Here is a 15,958-nt window from a genome sequence, read left to right as displayed (position 1 = left end):
CAGGGTTGTTCCCAGGTTCTAGAGGCCACCCAAATTCCTTGGCTTGTGGCCCTTTTCTGCCATTTTCAAAACCAGTAATAGCACAAGTCCTCTCAAGTTTTCCATCTCTCCTGCCTCTTCTTCCATGATCACATCTCTCTGTCCTACCATTCTGCTTTCCCTTTTCCACTTTTACATGCCCATGTGATTACATTGGGCCTACCAGGATACTCAAGAATAGTGTCAGCTGACTATTCATCTTAATTTCGTCCCATCCATAAAGTTAGTTCCATTTGCTATGGACTGTAACATATTCACAGATGTAACATCAGGGTCTGCAAAATCCTACCTATGATGCCCTGTTTACTATCCATCCCAGTGATCCACTTTCTGCTTACTGTCCAGGCAATCCTGGTCTCTGTGGGTTTAGAGATACTGCTCTCTAGAAAGAGAAATTTGTCACCAGAGGACACATAAAGATTCTCATAAAATTTTAAACTGTTGTTGCTATTTTGGTCACTGCTGACTCCTACTCAAAGAAGAAAGTGAAGCAACCACCATCCATACAGGGCAATTGGCCCTGATGATCAAAAGGCAGTAGAACTATTAATATACGGTGAAGATAGTTTGACAATAAAGTCATTCGTGGAGGCTTATTCCTCTCCTTCTTTGTCCAATTTTGTGAGTAAATGGAAAACCTCAGTAGCCACAGTCTGTACTGGCTCAGACTCCTGAGGGATGAGGTTCTACGTCACATCATCAGGCAATCCATTTAGAGCTGGTGGATTTTGAGAAGAGCATAGAATAACTAGCAGAGAACAGGCATGCTGAACATCAGCTGCAGTTGTGAGACCAGCTGTAGCAGTGGAGTCTATAGATTATTCCACTACTTCCCTTCATAGATTTACCACAAAAAGAAATCAGCCAGAATTCTTTAGAATCCAATTTTAAACAAGACAAATTTTTAATGTGTAGCAAGTGAATCTAAGTGTCACAGCATAGTAGCATTTAGCATTTATGTGAGACGCCAAGCAGATGCACTCATTCATCTGCAATGTAGATGATACAGTTCCAGGATGATTTTCCTCAGCAGAAGAGATCTGCCAAACCAAAGGTTATCCTCCCTTCCTGGAAGAAGTTCATATTCCATGATGGATCAAATGGGGGGTACAAAGGCCAGCCATGTTGCCTCATTTTTGAGCACCACTGCAGACCATCCCAGTTCTTGTGTTCCTCCCAGGAGCACCCAACATTTTTATTCTGAATGGATGAGTCTTCAACTTTGCTCAGTTCTACTTCCTTTATTCTCTTACAGGTCTTAAGCTCTTGACCATTTCCCAATAAACTTCCTGAAAGGAAATCTCCAGCTCAGAATATGGTTTCTGAGAAAGCTGACCTCAGACATCTTGCTTGCTTATTGCAATCCTGTGTTTGTAATGTTCCTTCAAACATGGACTTTGGAAAAATTTTGATTTTATTTTCCTTGAAATAATAATTTTAAAAATGATCAAAGCCAGTTATTTTAACAATAATAAACTATGTAAGCCAATTGGCAAGGAAATATTAAATATAAAAACATCATGTTGTAAAAAAATGTTTCTATTGGCCACAATTTTGGCAAGGTATGCTTTCTAGTGATATTAAAAATTATTTTCATGCCAATTCCTTTCTGAAAGGGGTGGGGTTACTTGTAGCAGCAGAACCTTTTCTACTGAATTCTCATTCTTATTCCATTTATTAATAAGATTCCTAAAGAAACAAAGCAGACATCTCAAATCATTTTCGGAAATATGCCTGGTAAAAATAACAAATTTTTAAATAAGTAAGTAAAATATAATAAAAGTAGCAGATTCTGGTGAGGCTGTGGAGAAAAGCGGGTGTTTATATACTGTTCGTGAGAATGTAAATTAGTTCAACCATTGTAGAAAGCACTTTGAAGATTTTTCAAAGAACTTGAAACAGAACTATCATTTGACTCGAATTCCATTGCTGGTTGTATATCCAAAAGAAAATAAATCATTCTACCAAAAATACACACACACTCATATGATCATCACAGCATTATTCACAATCGCAAAGACATGAAATCAACTTAGATGAATAGATAAAGAAAATCGGTACTTAAACCATTTTGGATATGGTGGGTTGGATAAAGAAAATGTGTTATATATACATCATGGAATACTACACAACCATAAAAACAACAAAATCATATCCTTTACTGCAACATGGATGTAGCTGCAGGCCATTATTCTAAGTGAATTAACATAGGAACGGGAAAACAAATATCACATGTTCTCCCTTATAAGTGTGAGTTAAATATTAGGTACTCATGTACCGAAAGAAGGCAACAATGGAAACTAGAGTCTACTAGAGAGGGAACAGAGGGAGTGGGGGAAAGGTTTGAAAAAAAAAAAAAACAAACTATTGCATATAATGCTCAGGACCTGGGTGACAAGAACAATTATACTCTAAAACTCAGTATCATGCAATATGCCTGTGTAACAAATCCATACTGTATCCCTTGAATCTAAAATAAAAGTTGAAATCATAAAAAAAAAAAAAAAAAAAAACAAGAAAGACAAGCCTTCAATAGCTGCATGTTGGTTATGTAAAGTTTCCTTACTATATTAAAGTTGAACACATGAAGATCTTCTAAGGTATACATTTCTATTTTCATTCTTTTCTTGTCACTTTCTCTTTAAATATTGCATTTATTATCGCTCTAGTCAATCTTGGCCACAGAATATGTGGATAATTGAACGAAGGACATAATCACCTGATAGACCTGTATGTCTTGATCAGAAAAAACTACTTTCTTAGAACCACTAATTTAGAAAAATAGGTTATTACAGATAATGATATGTGAAATTTTCCACTTGTCTCAGAAGGCCATTAAAGAGTATGCATTGTTTAGCACTAACTAAATCAACAACACTGAGAAAATAGCAGAAAAGTTCAGATCTTACTTATGTTGCAGATATTATTATCTTCATATGAAGATACACAGATGAAAATGTGTAAAATGAAAAGATCTCCAAGCTTACCATGAAATTAGAAAATTTCATGAATGAGAAGTAGGTCATTTACCTTTTCAAGTTATTATTTTGTAAACAGGGCTTCAAAATACAATTTAAATTATTGAGGAGTTGTATGTATACTGAGTAGTTCCTATATGTTTAATAGTATACATTAAAATATAATAAACTTGTTTTCATATAGTTGTTAAACAACTATTTAATATGCATTTGTAGCAAATTTTCAGTTAAATAAGGTAAGGCAAATGCACAATTTCCCCCAATGCTTGACAGGAATGAGCTTTGGGCTTCTGTTAGATGAACCCCTACAGATGCATTTGAGTCCATTTAAAGACAGAGGTGGTGTGGTGTTTAAAAAAAAAGGGAGCAGGGAAATATATAAGAAACAACCTGTGTTCTAGTCCTGTTTCTGTGAACAACCGGACTTAAAATACTAATCTTTCAGTTACTATTGTATTTGAATAATAATAAAATGATAACAAATAAGGAAATAATATTTCTCTATTAGCACAAAAATTACAGTCTGATCCATTTTTTCCTATAATTATTAGGCAATTAGATACAGAAACTCAACACACTTATTACAGGAATTCAAAGGGAATACCAAAAATATGAACTCAAATGACAACACTTGATGGCATACAAAAAGAGAAAGGAAGGAAGGGAAAGAAGTAGGAAGGGAGGCAGGAAAGAAGGAAGGTAGCAAGAAAGGAGGGAAGGAAAAAAGGAAAAGAAAGAAACACATTCTCCATTGCTCAGTGAGGAGTAAATCTGAGAACAATTGATTGAGCTGAGTAGTAAAATGGCCTTGGCACTTTAGTGAGTGTTAAGCATTCAAAAATTAATAATACATGATCTGAACACGCTTGTGTAACTCCTTGCCTAGTATGAAAGGGCAGATGTATAAATAAATTGTATAGCAACACAATAAATTGTAATATTGAATTTTGTCTTGAGAAAATAAGAGGAATTGATTTGAATGAGTTAAAAGGGATTTCACAAAGGTCAGGATACTTAGGCAGTTCCTTCCCATAGAAACTACTCACATGTAAAGAAGATGAGGAATACACCTGGTTAGAATGAAAGCATGTGCAAAGACATGGATATGTGGAAAAGAACGAGGTATTTGGAGAAGTGTGTTTTAAATGGGTGTAGGTTAGAGTATCTTTAGTAGTGTTATCTAGAGAGAAGAGGGAATTATCATGTATAGATTGGGAAAATATGAATGTAAGAATGTGGTTTTTTTAAGGAAAAAATAGTCACATGAGGAATGTAGTGTAGGAGAGATCTCTTGCTCCATCTAAAAGGCAACTAGCTACCTGCTGTCAATCTTCAATAAGAAATGCAGGCTTATTTTTACCTAATCTGCTGATTCATCAAAAAGTAAAAGAAACTTATACTTTGTATACGCATTTAATTTTGAGTAAATTGGTTTTGTCAGGCACTGTGCTGGAAACTTTTCTCTCAGGTGTCACTTTTAATGTATTATATTTTCTAAAGTTTATAGTCAATATGTAAATAATTCCATTATGTAACAATCCTCCAAATTTACTTCCTTTTATCAACAAAACATAATTTAAATATTTAATAATAGCTAACCACCTCTGCAAGAAGTGTTTTTGCAAAGTTAGCCTACGTTTCTAATGTTTATATTTGCTTTGAATTATTTTTGTATTTCAAGCACCGATATATCATTTCCATGTGTAACGTCATTAGGAATGAATGGGATGAGCAATATGGTGGAGTAGGGGATACCAGCCTTTACCTCCCCACAAAAAAGAACAATTAGATAGCTATTTTTTAATGGCATTAGCCCTGGGAAAGATCCAAAGTTGAGTTAATAACATGCAGTAAAATGGTGGAGTTAAAACCAAAAAATAATCACACAGAAAGGATTTCTAGAGGTATCAGTAAACCTGAGACTTCTGGAGACAGCTAGGTATAAGGAAAAGGATGGAGGCTATAAATATCAGCCACTCAGTTGGTGCCACCATGGCCCCCAGTAGCCTGCTTGACAGAGGGCTCCGGTAGCCTTTGCTTCTAAGGATCTCAACTGTCCCCTCCACAGCAGTGGGTTACCCACAGCTTTCAAAGTGAAGGTCTCATTCATGGTCACTGACACAGTCCTCAGAGTCCTACTCTGCAGAGGACACAAGCAGCTTTTGCCATTGAAGCAACCAAGAGCTATCATAACTGCAGTTCCTCCAGAGAAGAAGACATCGTGGCATATTTCAGCCACCAAGGAGCTGCTATTATGCTATACAGGAGCTAGGGCCACTCCTCCCATGTACAACATCTGGGCCTTGCATCCTCTGCTGTTCCACATACACTCACTCCTTAGACCAGGCGTCCCCAAACTATGGCCGGCGGGCCGCATGCGGCCCCCCGAGGCCATTTATCTGCTCCCCCCCCGCCGCCCCCCGCCGCACTTCAGGAAGGGGCACCTCTTTCATTGGTGGTCAGTGAGAGGAGCACAGTATGTGGCGGCCCTCCAATGTCTGAGGGACAGTGAACTGGCCCCCTGTGTAAAAAGTTTGGGGACGCCTGCCTTAGACACTGGAGCCACTGCTGCTGTGGGATACGCTATGCTCCAGATCCCGGAGATGATATAGCTCTATGGGTGCCCACTCTCTGGACCCTAGCTCCCTGGCTGTTTCACAAGCATCTATGCTTTGCACACAACTACCAACCCTGCAATGGAGGTGCCTGTGTCCCAGACATTGATGCCACCATTGCCCAGGACCCCAGAGTCATAGTCATTCCCTGTGTGTACACACTGTCAACTCTGGCTTCATGGTCACTTCAAGGGCACTGCACAAAGGATATAGGCACTACCATCACTGCACCTGTGACTGTGAGCTGTTCTGTCCACCAAGATGAATTTCCTTGGCTGTGGCATCTTTCATGGGAGAAAAGGAGATCAGGAGGACTTAACTAACCTTCAACACTGAAGACCTCCAACAACCCTTGCTACCACAGCAAAACTCACAGCCTTGACAGCTGAGGACCCTTGCAATCTTCACTACTGTTAATTTTAGGTGATGAATGTACACAAGGACTATGTCCCAGAGCTGAAACTGTCACATGTCACTCAGCTAGTGCTCTTGCACCCACCTGTAGGTGAAGGTCTTTCCCCATCAAAACTAATACGTAAAGTCTAGAAGAGGTAACTCCTCAGTCAAATGCTCAGACATCAACTCAAGGCAACAAGAAACATTAAAATTTAAAGAAAACATGACATTAACAAAGAAAATAAATAGTTTTCTAGTAAATGATTCCAGAGAAAGAAAGAACTACAAATTGTTAAAGAATTTAAATTAATAGTTTTAGAAAGACTTAAGAAGTCACAAGACAACACATATAGATAACTAAATAAAATCAGAGGAGCAATACAGAAAAAAAATAGAGATAGAAATCATGAAAAGGCATACAGAAATTCTGGAGAATAAGAACACAATGAATGAATGAAAAAAATGCAATTGAGGGCACAAATAGTGGGCTTCATCAAGCAGAAGAAAAATATCTGTGAACGTGAAGGTAGGTCATTTGAAATTACTCAGAGAAACCACCACAACCAAAGAAGAATAAAAAAGAATTTAAAAAATCTTGCAAAATTTATGGGATACCATCAAATGGCCCAATATATGCATTATGAGACTATCAAAAGAAGAGGGAAAGAAAGGAATAAAATGCTTTTTTAAAGAAATGATGGGCTGGGTGTAGTGGCTCATGCCTGTAATCCCAGTACTTTGTGAAGGTGAAATAGGCAGTTAGCTTAAGTGTAGGAGTTTGTGACCAGCCTGGGTAACATGCCGAAATCCTGTCTCTACAAAATATACAAAAATTAGCTGGGCATATTGGCATGCATCTGTAATGCCAGCTACTTGAGAGGCTGAGGTAGGAGGATTGTTTGAGCCCAGGGCTTTCCAAATCTTGGAGAGATATAAACTTTCAGGTACTTTAAGATCTTAGTCCACAAAGAGGTTCAACACAAAGAAGTATTCACCAAGATACATTATAATGAAACTGTCAAAAATCCAAGATAAAATGAAATTTTGAAAGCAGCAAAAGACAGTCATCATATATGAGGATCTTTACCCACAAGACTCATATATAAGGACCTTCATCTACAAGATTATCAGCCTAAAGCTCAGAGGAAATTATGCAGCCAAGTAGAAAGTGGGATGGTACATTTAAAATGATGAAAAAAACTTCCACCCAAGAAAACCAGGAAAAGTTCTTCTTCAGAAATAAAGTCAAGATAAACACTTGTTCAGAAAAACAAAATCTGAGGGAGTTTGTCACTACTGAGGGAATGTGTTCTCTTTTCGGGTCCACAAGGGGGCGTAGTTTTAAGGGCAAGAACTTCCTAGCTCCACGACCCCGTCTCTCTCCATCTCTCTCCATCCGGGAGATTTAAGGCTAGTGCTTGAATTTCGCGGGTAGGTGGGGGTTCCTCCCAGGCTAAAAGGCCCCTTCTTCCATGTTTGGATTCCCTTCCACGAACACTCCCTTCACGGAAGCCTGTCCTCCCCTCCCAAACTCCATCTCTCTCTCTTCCCTTCCACTCAGTGTGGAAGCTGCTTTCCTCTCCTGGATTCCATCTTTCTGGATTCTCTCACTCAGTGTGAGAGTCAGCTGTTTCTTCTCTCTCCTTCTCCTGTTTCTCACTCTCTCTCAATAAGTCACTTCCTACAAACACTTTTGAGTCCGACATTCACTGCATAGTGCACCGTGGTCCCCTCTCTCATTCTTGAGAGGGCAGGAAGTCCAGAACCTGGAGAAACATCCTCTCAGATGAGCTACGGGCACCCTGAACCCCTGAACCCCAATATTACATTTTGACAAGCCAGCCAGGAGAGGGGTACACCAGAAAAGGGGTACATCAGAAGCAGGGTACACCTGAAGAGGGGTACAGCCGGAGAAGAAGATTTCAGAATCGTGAGTAAAACCAGTCCCATTCTGTCCCGTCTCTTTAAGAACACCTGAAGCGGGGGCAGCCAGGTAGGGCTGGGGACCTGAGCAGCCGCACCTGGCACCTGGAGGACTGACCCAGCCCCTCTTAAGCGGCGCAGCCCAGCCAGAATTAAAAGCACAGTTTTTTTTTACCTTCAAGCTCTCTCTCTGCTTTCCGTCTCCTTCTCTATCCTTCGGATATTGTCTCTGGAACCAAAACCTGAGGGAGCCTGTGGGGCAGAGCAGGCGAGCACTGCCCCCGGGGCCTTTCGCTCCTTGCTGGGAACAGCCCAGCCCCAAGGGTGGAACTGAGTGTGCAGCCCGTGGGCTGAAGAAAACAGCGGGGAGGGACGGGGTCCAACCGGAGCGTTTTGGGAAGGGGAGTGCGGCCTGGCACATGGCTCTGGCAGGTCTCTCTCGCATTCCCCAGTCCCCGGCAGCAGGGTAAAAAGGCTCCCCAGTGCGTTTGCCTGCCGGCCATGGGTCCCCGTGCGGGCTCCAGAAGTGGCCCAGGCATGCAAGTGGTTCTGGCGGGGTCAACATGGCGACCGAAAGCTGCGAGGGCGGGGAAGCTCATGGCGGCCCAGCAACTGGGCTTTTAAATTGACGCGGCAAGCAGCTTTTTTCCTCCACCTGTGCAGCGCTGAGGAAAAGGAAGCGGTGAAAGCGGCTGCTGGACAGCAGCTCCGCCCGTCTTTTAGGCAGGCCACACCGCCTCAGGGCGCAGCATTCTCATTCAAAATAAGGCTTAAGAAAGCTTTCTGCCTCCTCTTATGGCAGGTGGCCTGTTTGCACACTTGGTTAAGATCTAGGGCCTGCAACTGGCAGATTGTTGGTTCAAATCCCTTGTGAGCTCAGTCTTGACTTGAAACCTTTTGGGGAAATTCAGAAGCTGAAGGCTATGGGACTTTGTGTCTGGTGTATAATTTGTTTTGCTTAGGATTGGCTCTCTCTGGCAGAACTTTTCCATCTAGAAGATCATAGTTAAATTGGTTCCAGGCCCAAATAGTCAATGGCAGGTCTCACAACCTTAAGAGCATTTTTCTACAAGGGAAGATGGGTTAGGGGAGAGGAGGCTTGGGTCCTGTCAGTATTGTTCCAGCCTCAGCCACGTGGCCTGCCTTCTTTGATCTGTGTGCTCTAATGGCCCCTCCCTAGAAGTTTACCCTTCTGGGGCAGTTTTATAAATTGGCCTGTGTAAATTGGACTTTTTAGACTTTTGCTGGGAAATATTGATACCTATCTCCTGAGCCTCACTGGCCTCATTGGGGCTGTGAAATCTTGGTAAAGTCCTTAAGCAAACAAGTTCATTTCTCTTGTTTTTTTTTTTTTTTTTTTTTTTTTTTCTATATAAAGAAATAATACTTTTATAGGCCTGAGTGAAGGTAATTAAAATCAATAAATTAAAAATGAGAATATATTAGGGTGCTAAGAGTCCTTTCCTAAGAAGCCAGAGGGCCGGAACTTTGTCCCTAATGTATTTCTTCTTTAACCTATACTGAATAAAACAAATGTCATGTTGCTTATTGTGTGTGTGTGTGTGTGTGTGTGTGTGTGAGAGAGAGAGAGAGAGAGAGAGAGAGAGAACAGGCTGTGTATGAATGAATTAGTACAGCTCCATAAAGATTGCATATATCTGACAAATGGCTGTTTGAATCTCCATTTTCTACTTTCTGTATAGTCGAAATTTTGAGGAATCATCCAAGGAGGAGATGTTTCACATGAATGTTCTAATTTAGATAAAATGTGCTCATTACTTTTTACTCCTTAACAAATTTAACATCAGAACCCAATGAATACTAGTGTTTTTCAATCTACTTTTTAAAATGAGCCCTCTCCCACTGAACTATTAGATTCTAGCCTAATCTAAAAAGGGTTTACCCCATCTCTGTCCAATCCTTAGTAGATTTATGCCTGCTTCATCATAGATGAAGGTTATCGACGTTCCTGTTAACCCATTTGTTATCAGAATTGCTTCAATTCTCTCCTCAACATGATTCTGTATTATACCCTGGTCTATTTGAGACCCTCTCCTAAGGTTCTCCACGCATCCGTAGAAACATTACTGGAAATCACTGTTTCTTCTGACTTTTATATCAAATGTATTTGTATGTCTCTTGTTTAGTTTTCATCTTCTATATAACAATACAAAAAACTAAATCCTCCACATTTTTTAAATCATTTCTCCTGTATCTTTTTGTTTTATAATTGATACTTATCTAGCTATGAGATTTTCACAGAACAGATATGGGTTTTGTTTCATTTTAACATCAGAAAGCAGTGTTTCAGAGATGCCAAGCAACTTCACCTCCTTTACCCACACAGAAAGTAGAATATTTTATTTAGAGGCTGGGCACAGTGGCTCATGCCTGTAATCCCAGCACTTCAGGAGGCCAAGGCAGGCGAATCACGAGGTCAGGAGATCGAGACCATCCTGGTCAACATGGTGAAACCCAGTCTTTACTAAAAATACAAAAAATTAGTTGATCGGGGTGGCATGTGCCTGTAGTCCCAGCTACTCAGGAGGCTGAAGCAGAAAAAAAAAAAAAAAAAAAAGAATATTTTATTTAACATTGAGTCTGAATAAAATGCAGTACCTTTAATCTTCCCTATATCTGGAAACAACTTAGGAGACTCTCTCTCCTAAAGTTTCCAAACTTTACTCCTTGCTTTACACTCCATCCAAATTAACATGCATTTCTATTCAGTAATGTTAACCTCCCTTTCTACAACTGTCATTCCCTTAGTGACCTTTTTTTCCCTTTTATCTCTGCTACCTTATGTTTAATATCATATTTTTTAATGTTGTCTCAATGGTAGTTAAATTAGCCATGGGGGTGTAGGTAACAAAGAATATCCCTTCTAAGTCTGTAAGCAGGAGGGACTTGTCTTTTTCAGAAAAGAAAAGAAAAGGAAGCAGCAATAACAACGATAAACTAGCATGCTGTAATTTCAGAGTCCATTTTGTTATTTACACTAATCAGGAAGACAGGAAACTGTTCTGCAGAACTTTAAGAGAGACAGTCACTTTTCAAAGATGATGGATCCTGCTGTTCAAGAAAGAAAAATTCTGCAGTTATGCTCATTAGTAGACATTGTTAACACAGGTAAGGGAATAAAAGGGGATTTTAAAAAATAATTAACTATTGATGTAGCACTTAAATGCTACTATTATCATATGTTAAAGGACTCCATTTTCTGTTATGACTGAGTTCATAAATACTTCTATTAGGGATTCACATTAAACTTGTAGTCCTGGGTTCATTAAATTGGTTTATAGTTAGAATTCATGCTACCAAAGTCAGTATTTTGAAGTATTTCTGTCCATTTTAGATAGAGTATCAGCTTTAGGAACTAGCCTCCTATTTCTATTGTTTATTCATGGCATTAACTAGTTTTTACAAATTATGCTGTATTTTTATAACTTAAAGCATTATTTAAAACATTCTTAATTTAGGAATTCAAGATCAAACAGCTGGGACTATGATAAATTCTTTCTTAAATCAAAATTTTTTTTAATGACAGATTTTTCACTAATGTCAGCATAAAATTATTGGATTTTTCTATATTGAATATATTGCACATTCAATATTCTATACTGTTATTTTAAAGTTTAACATATTTCCAGATACTTGAATTGAATATAAAATGTACAAACACATGATTCTACTTGTAATTAGATTGCTTCAGGTCAATCCTAGCTCTTCCCTTTACTAGATGTGTAAACCTGTATAGCTATTTAACTTCTCTATAATTGAATTTCTTCATTTTTTGTAAAATAGAAATACGATCAGTGCCTACTTCATAAAGCAAAGGTTAAATAAAGTTAATTAGTCTATATTGCTCAAAACTTTGCCTTGCACATAGCAGGTATGTGATATAGGTTAAATACTTCCTTCTTAAAATAATTATTTATGTTCATACTGAATGAAAAAAAAAAAACCTGAAAACCCTTCCTCTAAAACAGGTGTCCCCAAACTTTTTACACAGGGGGCCAGTTCACTGTCCCTTAGACCATTGGAGGGCCACTACATACTGTGCTCCTCTCACTGACCACCAATGAAAGAGGTGCCCCTTCCTGAAGTGCGGTGGGGGGCCGGATAATTGGGCTCAGGGGGCCACATGCGGCCCGCGGGCCATAGTTTGGGGACGCCTGCTCTAAAATAATAGAATGGGAAAAGGATGCTCACATTCACCACTGATACTCAACATAGTACTGGAAGCTCTATCTAGAGCAATCAGACAAGATAAAGAATTAAAAGGTTTCCAAATTGGAATAGAAGTAATCAAACTATTCTTGTTTGCAAATGATATAATAACATACAGAAATCAGTAGCATTTGTATATGCCAATAGTGAACAATATCTCTAAAAAAGAAATAAGATGTAATCCCATTTATAATAACTGCACACGAAATTAAATATCTAGAAATTAACTTAACCAAAGAAATGACAGATCTCTATAATGAAGACTATAAAATGCTGATGAAATAAATGAAAGAAAACACCAAAAAATGAAAGATATTCTGTGTTCATGGATTAGAAGAATCAATATTGCAAAACTGTCCATACTATGCAAAGAAATCTACAGATTCAATGCAATCCCTATCAAAATATCAGTGACATTCTTCACAAAAATAGACAAAACAATCCTAATTTATATGAAACCAGCCAAAAACAAAACAAAACAAAACAAAACAAAACAAAACAAACAAAAAAACCCAAATAACTAAAGCTATTCTAAGCAAAAAGAACAAGACTAGAGACATCACATTACCGGACTTCAAATTACACTACACAGCTATAGTAACCAAAACAGCCTGGTACTGACATAAAAACTGATACATAGACCAATGGAACAGAATAGAGAGCCCAATCAAATCCACACACCTACAATGAACACATTTTTTACAAAGGTGCAAAGAACATACATGAGGAAAAGATAGTCTGTTCAATAAATGGTGCTGAGAAAACTAGATATCCATACATAGAACAACAAAACTAGACTCCTATTTCTTGCCATATGCACAAATCAAATTAAAATGGATTAAAGACTTACTCTAAGACCTGAAATTGTGGAACTACTACAAGAAGACTTTTGGGGAAAATCTCCAGGACATTGGCCTGGGCAAAAATTTATTGGGCAATACTCCAAAAGTACAGGCAACCAAGTCACCAATGGACAAATGAGATTAAATCAAGTTAAAAAGCTTCTACACAGAAAGGGAAACAATTAATGAAGTGGAGAGATAACACACAGAATGGGAGTAAATATTTGCAAACTACCCATCTAACAAATGATTAATAGCTGGAATGTATAAGAAGCTCAAAAAGCTATGTTGGGAAAAAAGCCTAATAACTCAATCAAAAAATGGGCAAAATATTTGAACAGGCATTTCTCAGAAGAAGATACGCAAATACTATACAGACATATGAAAAAGGTGCTCAATATCATTGATCATCTGAGAACATCAACTCAAACCTACAGTGAGATATGATCTCGCCCCAGTTAAAAAGGGTTTTATGCAAAGGAGAGGCTATAATGAATGCTGGCAAGGAGAAAAGGAAATCCTTATACAGTGTTAGTGGGAATGTACATTAGCACAAACACTATGGAGAACAGTTTGGAAGTTCCTCAAAAAAAAAAAAATATATATATATATATATATATATATATATAGAGAGAGAGAGAGAGAGAGAGAGAGAGCGAGAGCGAGCGAGCTACCATATGATCCAGCAATAAAACTACCAGGTATATATTAAAAAGAAAGAAAATCAGTATATAGAAGAGATATCTGCACTCCCTCATGTTTGTGGCAACACTGTTTACAATAGCTAAGATTTGGAAGCAACCAAAGTGTCCCTCAACAGATGAATGGATAAAGAAGATGTGGTACATATGCATGATGGAGTACTACTTAGCCATTAAAAAGAATGAGATACAGACATTTTGCAACAACATGGATGGAACTGAAGATCATTATGTTCAGCAAAATAAGCCAGTTACAGAAAGATAAACATTGTATATCCTGAATTGTATGTGGAATTTAAAAATCAAAACAATTAAAATCATGAACATAGAGAGTAGAAGCATGGTTATCAGAGGCTGGGAAGGGTAGTAGGGGGCTCCAGGGGATGGTAATGATTAATGGGTATGAAAAATAGAATGAGTAAGACATATTATTTAACAACAGGATGACTATAGTTAATAACTTAATTGTACATTTTACAATATCCAAAAGTGTAATTGGATTGTTTGTAATACAACAGATAAGTGCTTGAGGGGATTAATATCCCATGATACGATTAGTATGCATTTCATGTCTGCATCAAAACGTCTCATGTAGCCTGTAAATATATATACCTAATTTTCTCATAAAAATTAAAAACAAAAATTTAAAAGGTATTATTTATGTTTAAAAACAGATGTATATTTATACTTGCTTATATTGGAATTGGCAAAGTTTCACTTAAAGCATCAGAGTAAATATTTTAGGCTATGGGGACCATAACAACTACTAAACTGTACCATTGGAGCTAGAAAGCATCCATAGACAATACATTAACAGATGTGCATAGTTGTGTTCCATTAAAGTTTTATTTACAAAAACAGGCAGTAGATCACGCTTTGTTTGCAGGCTGTTGCATCCAAACCCTGATTCTTATGCTTAAAAACCACCCTCAATGACTAATGACTTAATAGAAATTACTATGTGCAACCTTAAAACTGGCAATTTTAGATGAACATTTAAGACACCCAAGAAGATATTTCTTTGCCTACAATCTCCATATAGCTTATCTTGGTCTTAAAATTTATGTCAAAAGTGTATAGTTTTCTGAGTAAAGGATAGAGGTCAACACAAAGAGAAAATAAAATTTACTAAAATTGATTAAGAGGTTAAACAATGTCACATTTGTTTGTCTACTGTATATTAAGTGCATGTTAATGACATTCACAATATTTTTTAGAATTACTAAACACATGATAAATTATCAGAGAAAATCAATAAAAATGTAAATTTTTCTACTTAGGTAACTCATTTTATGTTTCCCTTTGTGTACAAATAGATCTTTCTTTTTTTTTTTCTTTTTTTTTTTTTTTTTTTTGAATTATTCCTTAGATAGTTCAGAGGAAAGTGAAATTGAAAAAAAAAAAAAAGAAGAAGAATGGAGAGAAGCAGGATTTTTATTACCAATAATCTGAGCAGAAACTAAGAAATTATACTAAAAATATGTTCAGGTACAATAGCTATATGCTTGTAACCTGGGTAAGATGCTGCATAACTTATTGAAATACAAAAGCCATGACAAAATACTAAGTGATTATTTATCAATGCACTTGAGAATTTATGGTGGAAGGTCTCGGGGATCTTTTTAACAGAGGATTTTTCTAGACATGAAAACTGATAATTTTTAATATGAAAATGTAAATGTTTCAAATAAGAATAGCTAGAATGTAGCAGCTGTTAGAAAATATGAATACATTTATGAGTTTATTTGAAAAAAAGTTTATCTAGTCTATGTGTTTGAGCCAATGGATTTTAATTTTACTTTTATTTCTGTTGCACAGTTTTCTATTTGTTACCTCTAATCCATATTATGCAGTCTGGAAGTTACACTTCCATACATCTCAAATAATCTTAACTGCCTGATGTTTATTCTAGCCACATGCACATACAAATTCTGTCTCCCTCTGTTTCTCTATGTGAATGGTTTGGCTGTGTCCCTATCGAAATCCCATCTTGAATTGTAACTTCCACAATTCCCATATTTCATGGGAGAAACCCAGTGGAAGGTATTTGAATTATGGGGGTAGGTCTTTCCCATTTTGTTTTAGTGATAGCAAATAAGTTTCACAAGATCTGATGGTTTTAAAAATGGGAGTTTCACTGCACAAGCTCTCTCTCTTTGCCTGCCATTATCCATGTAAGATGTGACTTGCTCCTCCTTGTCTTCCACTATGATTGTGAGGCCTTCCCAGGCATG

The sequence above is a fragment of the Saimiri boliviensis genome, chromosome 13 (genome assembly GCF_048565385.1).
Source record: "Saimiri boliviensis isolate mSaiBol1 chromosome 13, mSaiBol1.pri, whole genome shotgun sequence".
Lineage (NCBI taxonomy): Eukaryota > Metazoa > Chordata > Mammalia > Primates > Cebidae > Saimiri > Saimiri boliviensis.
This window is presented reverse-complemented; position numbering follows the sequence as displayed.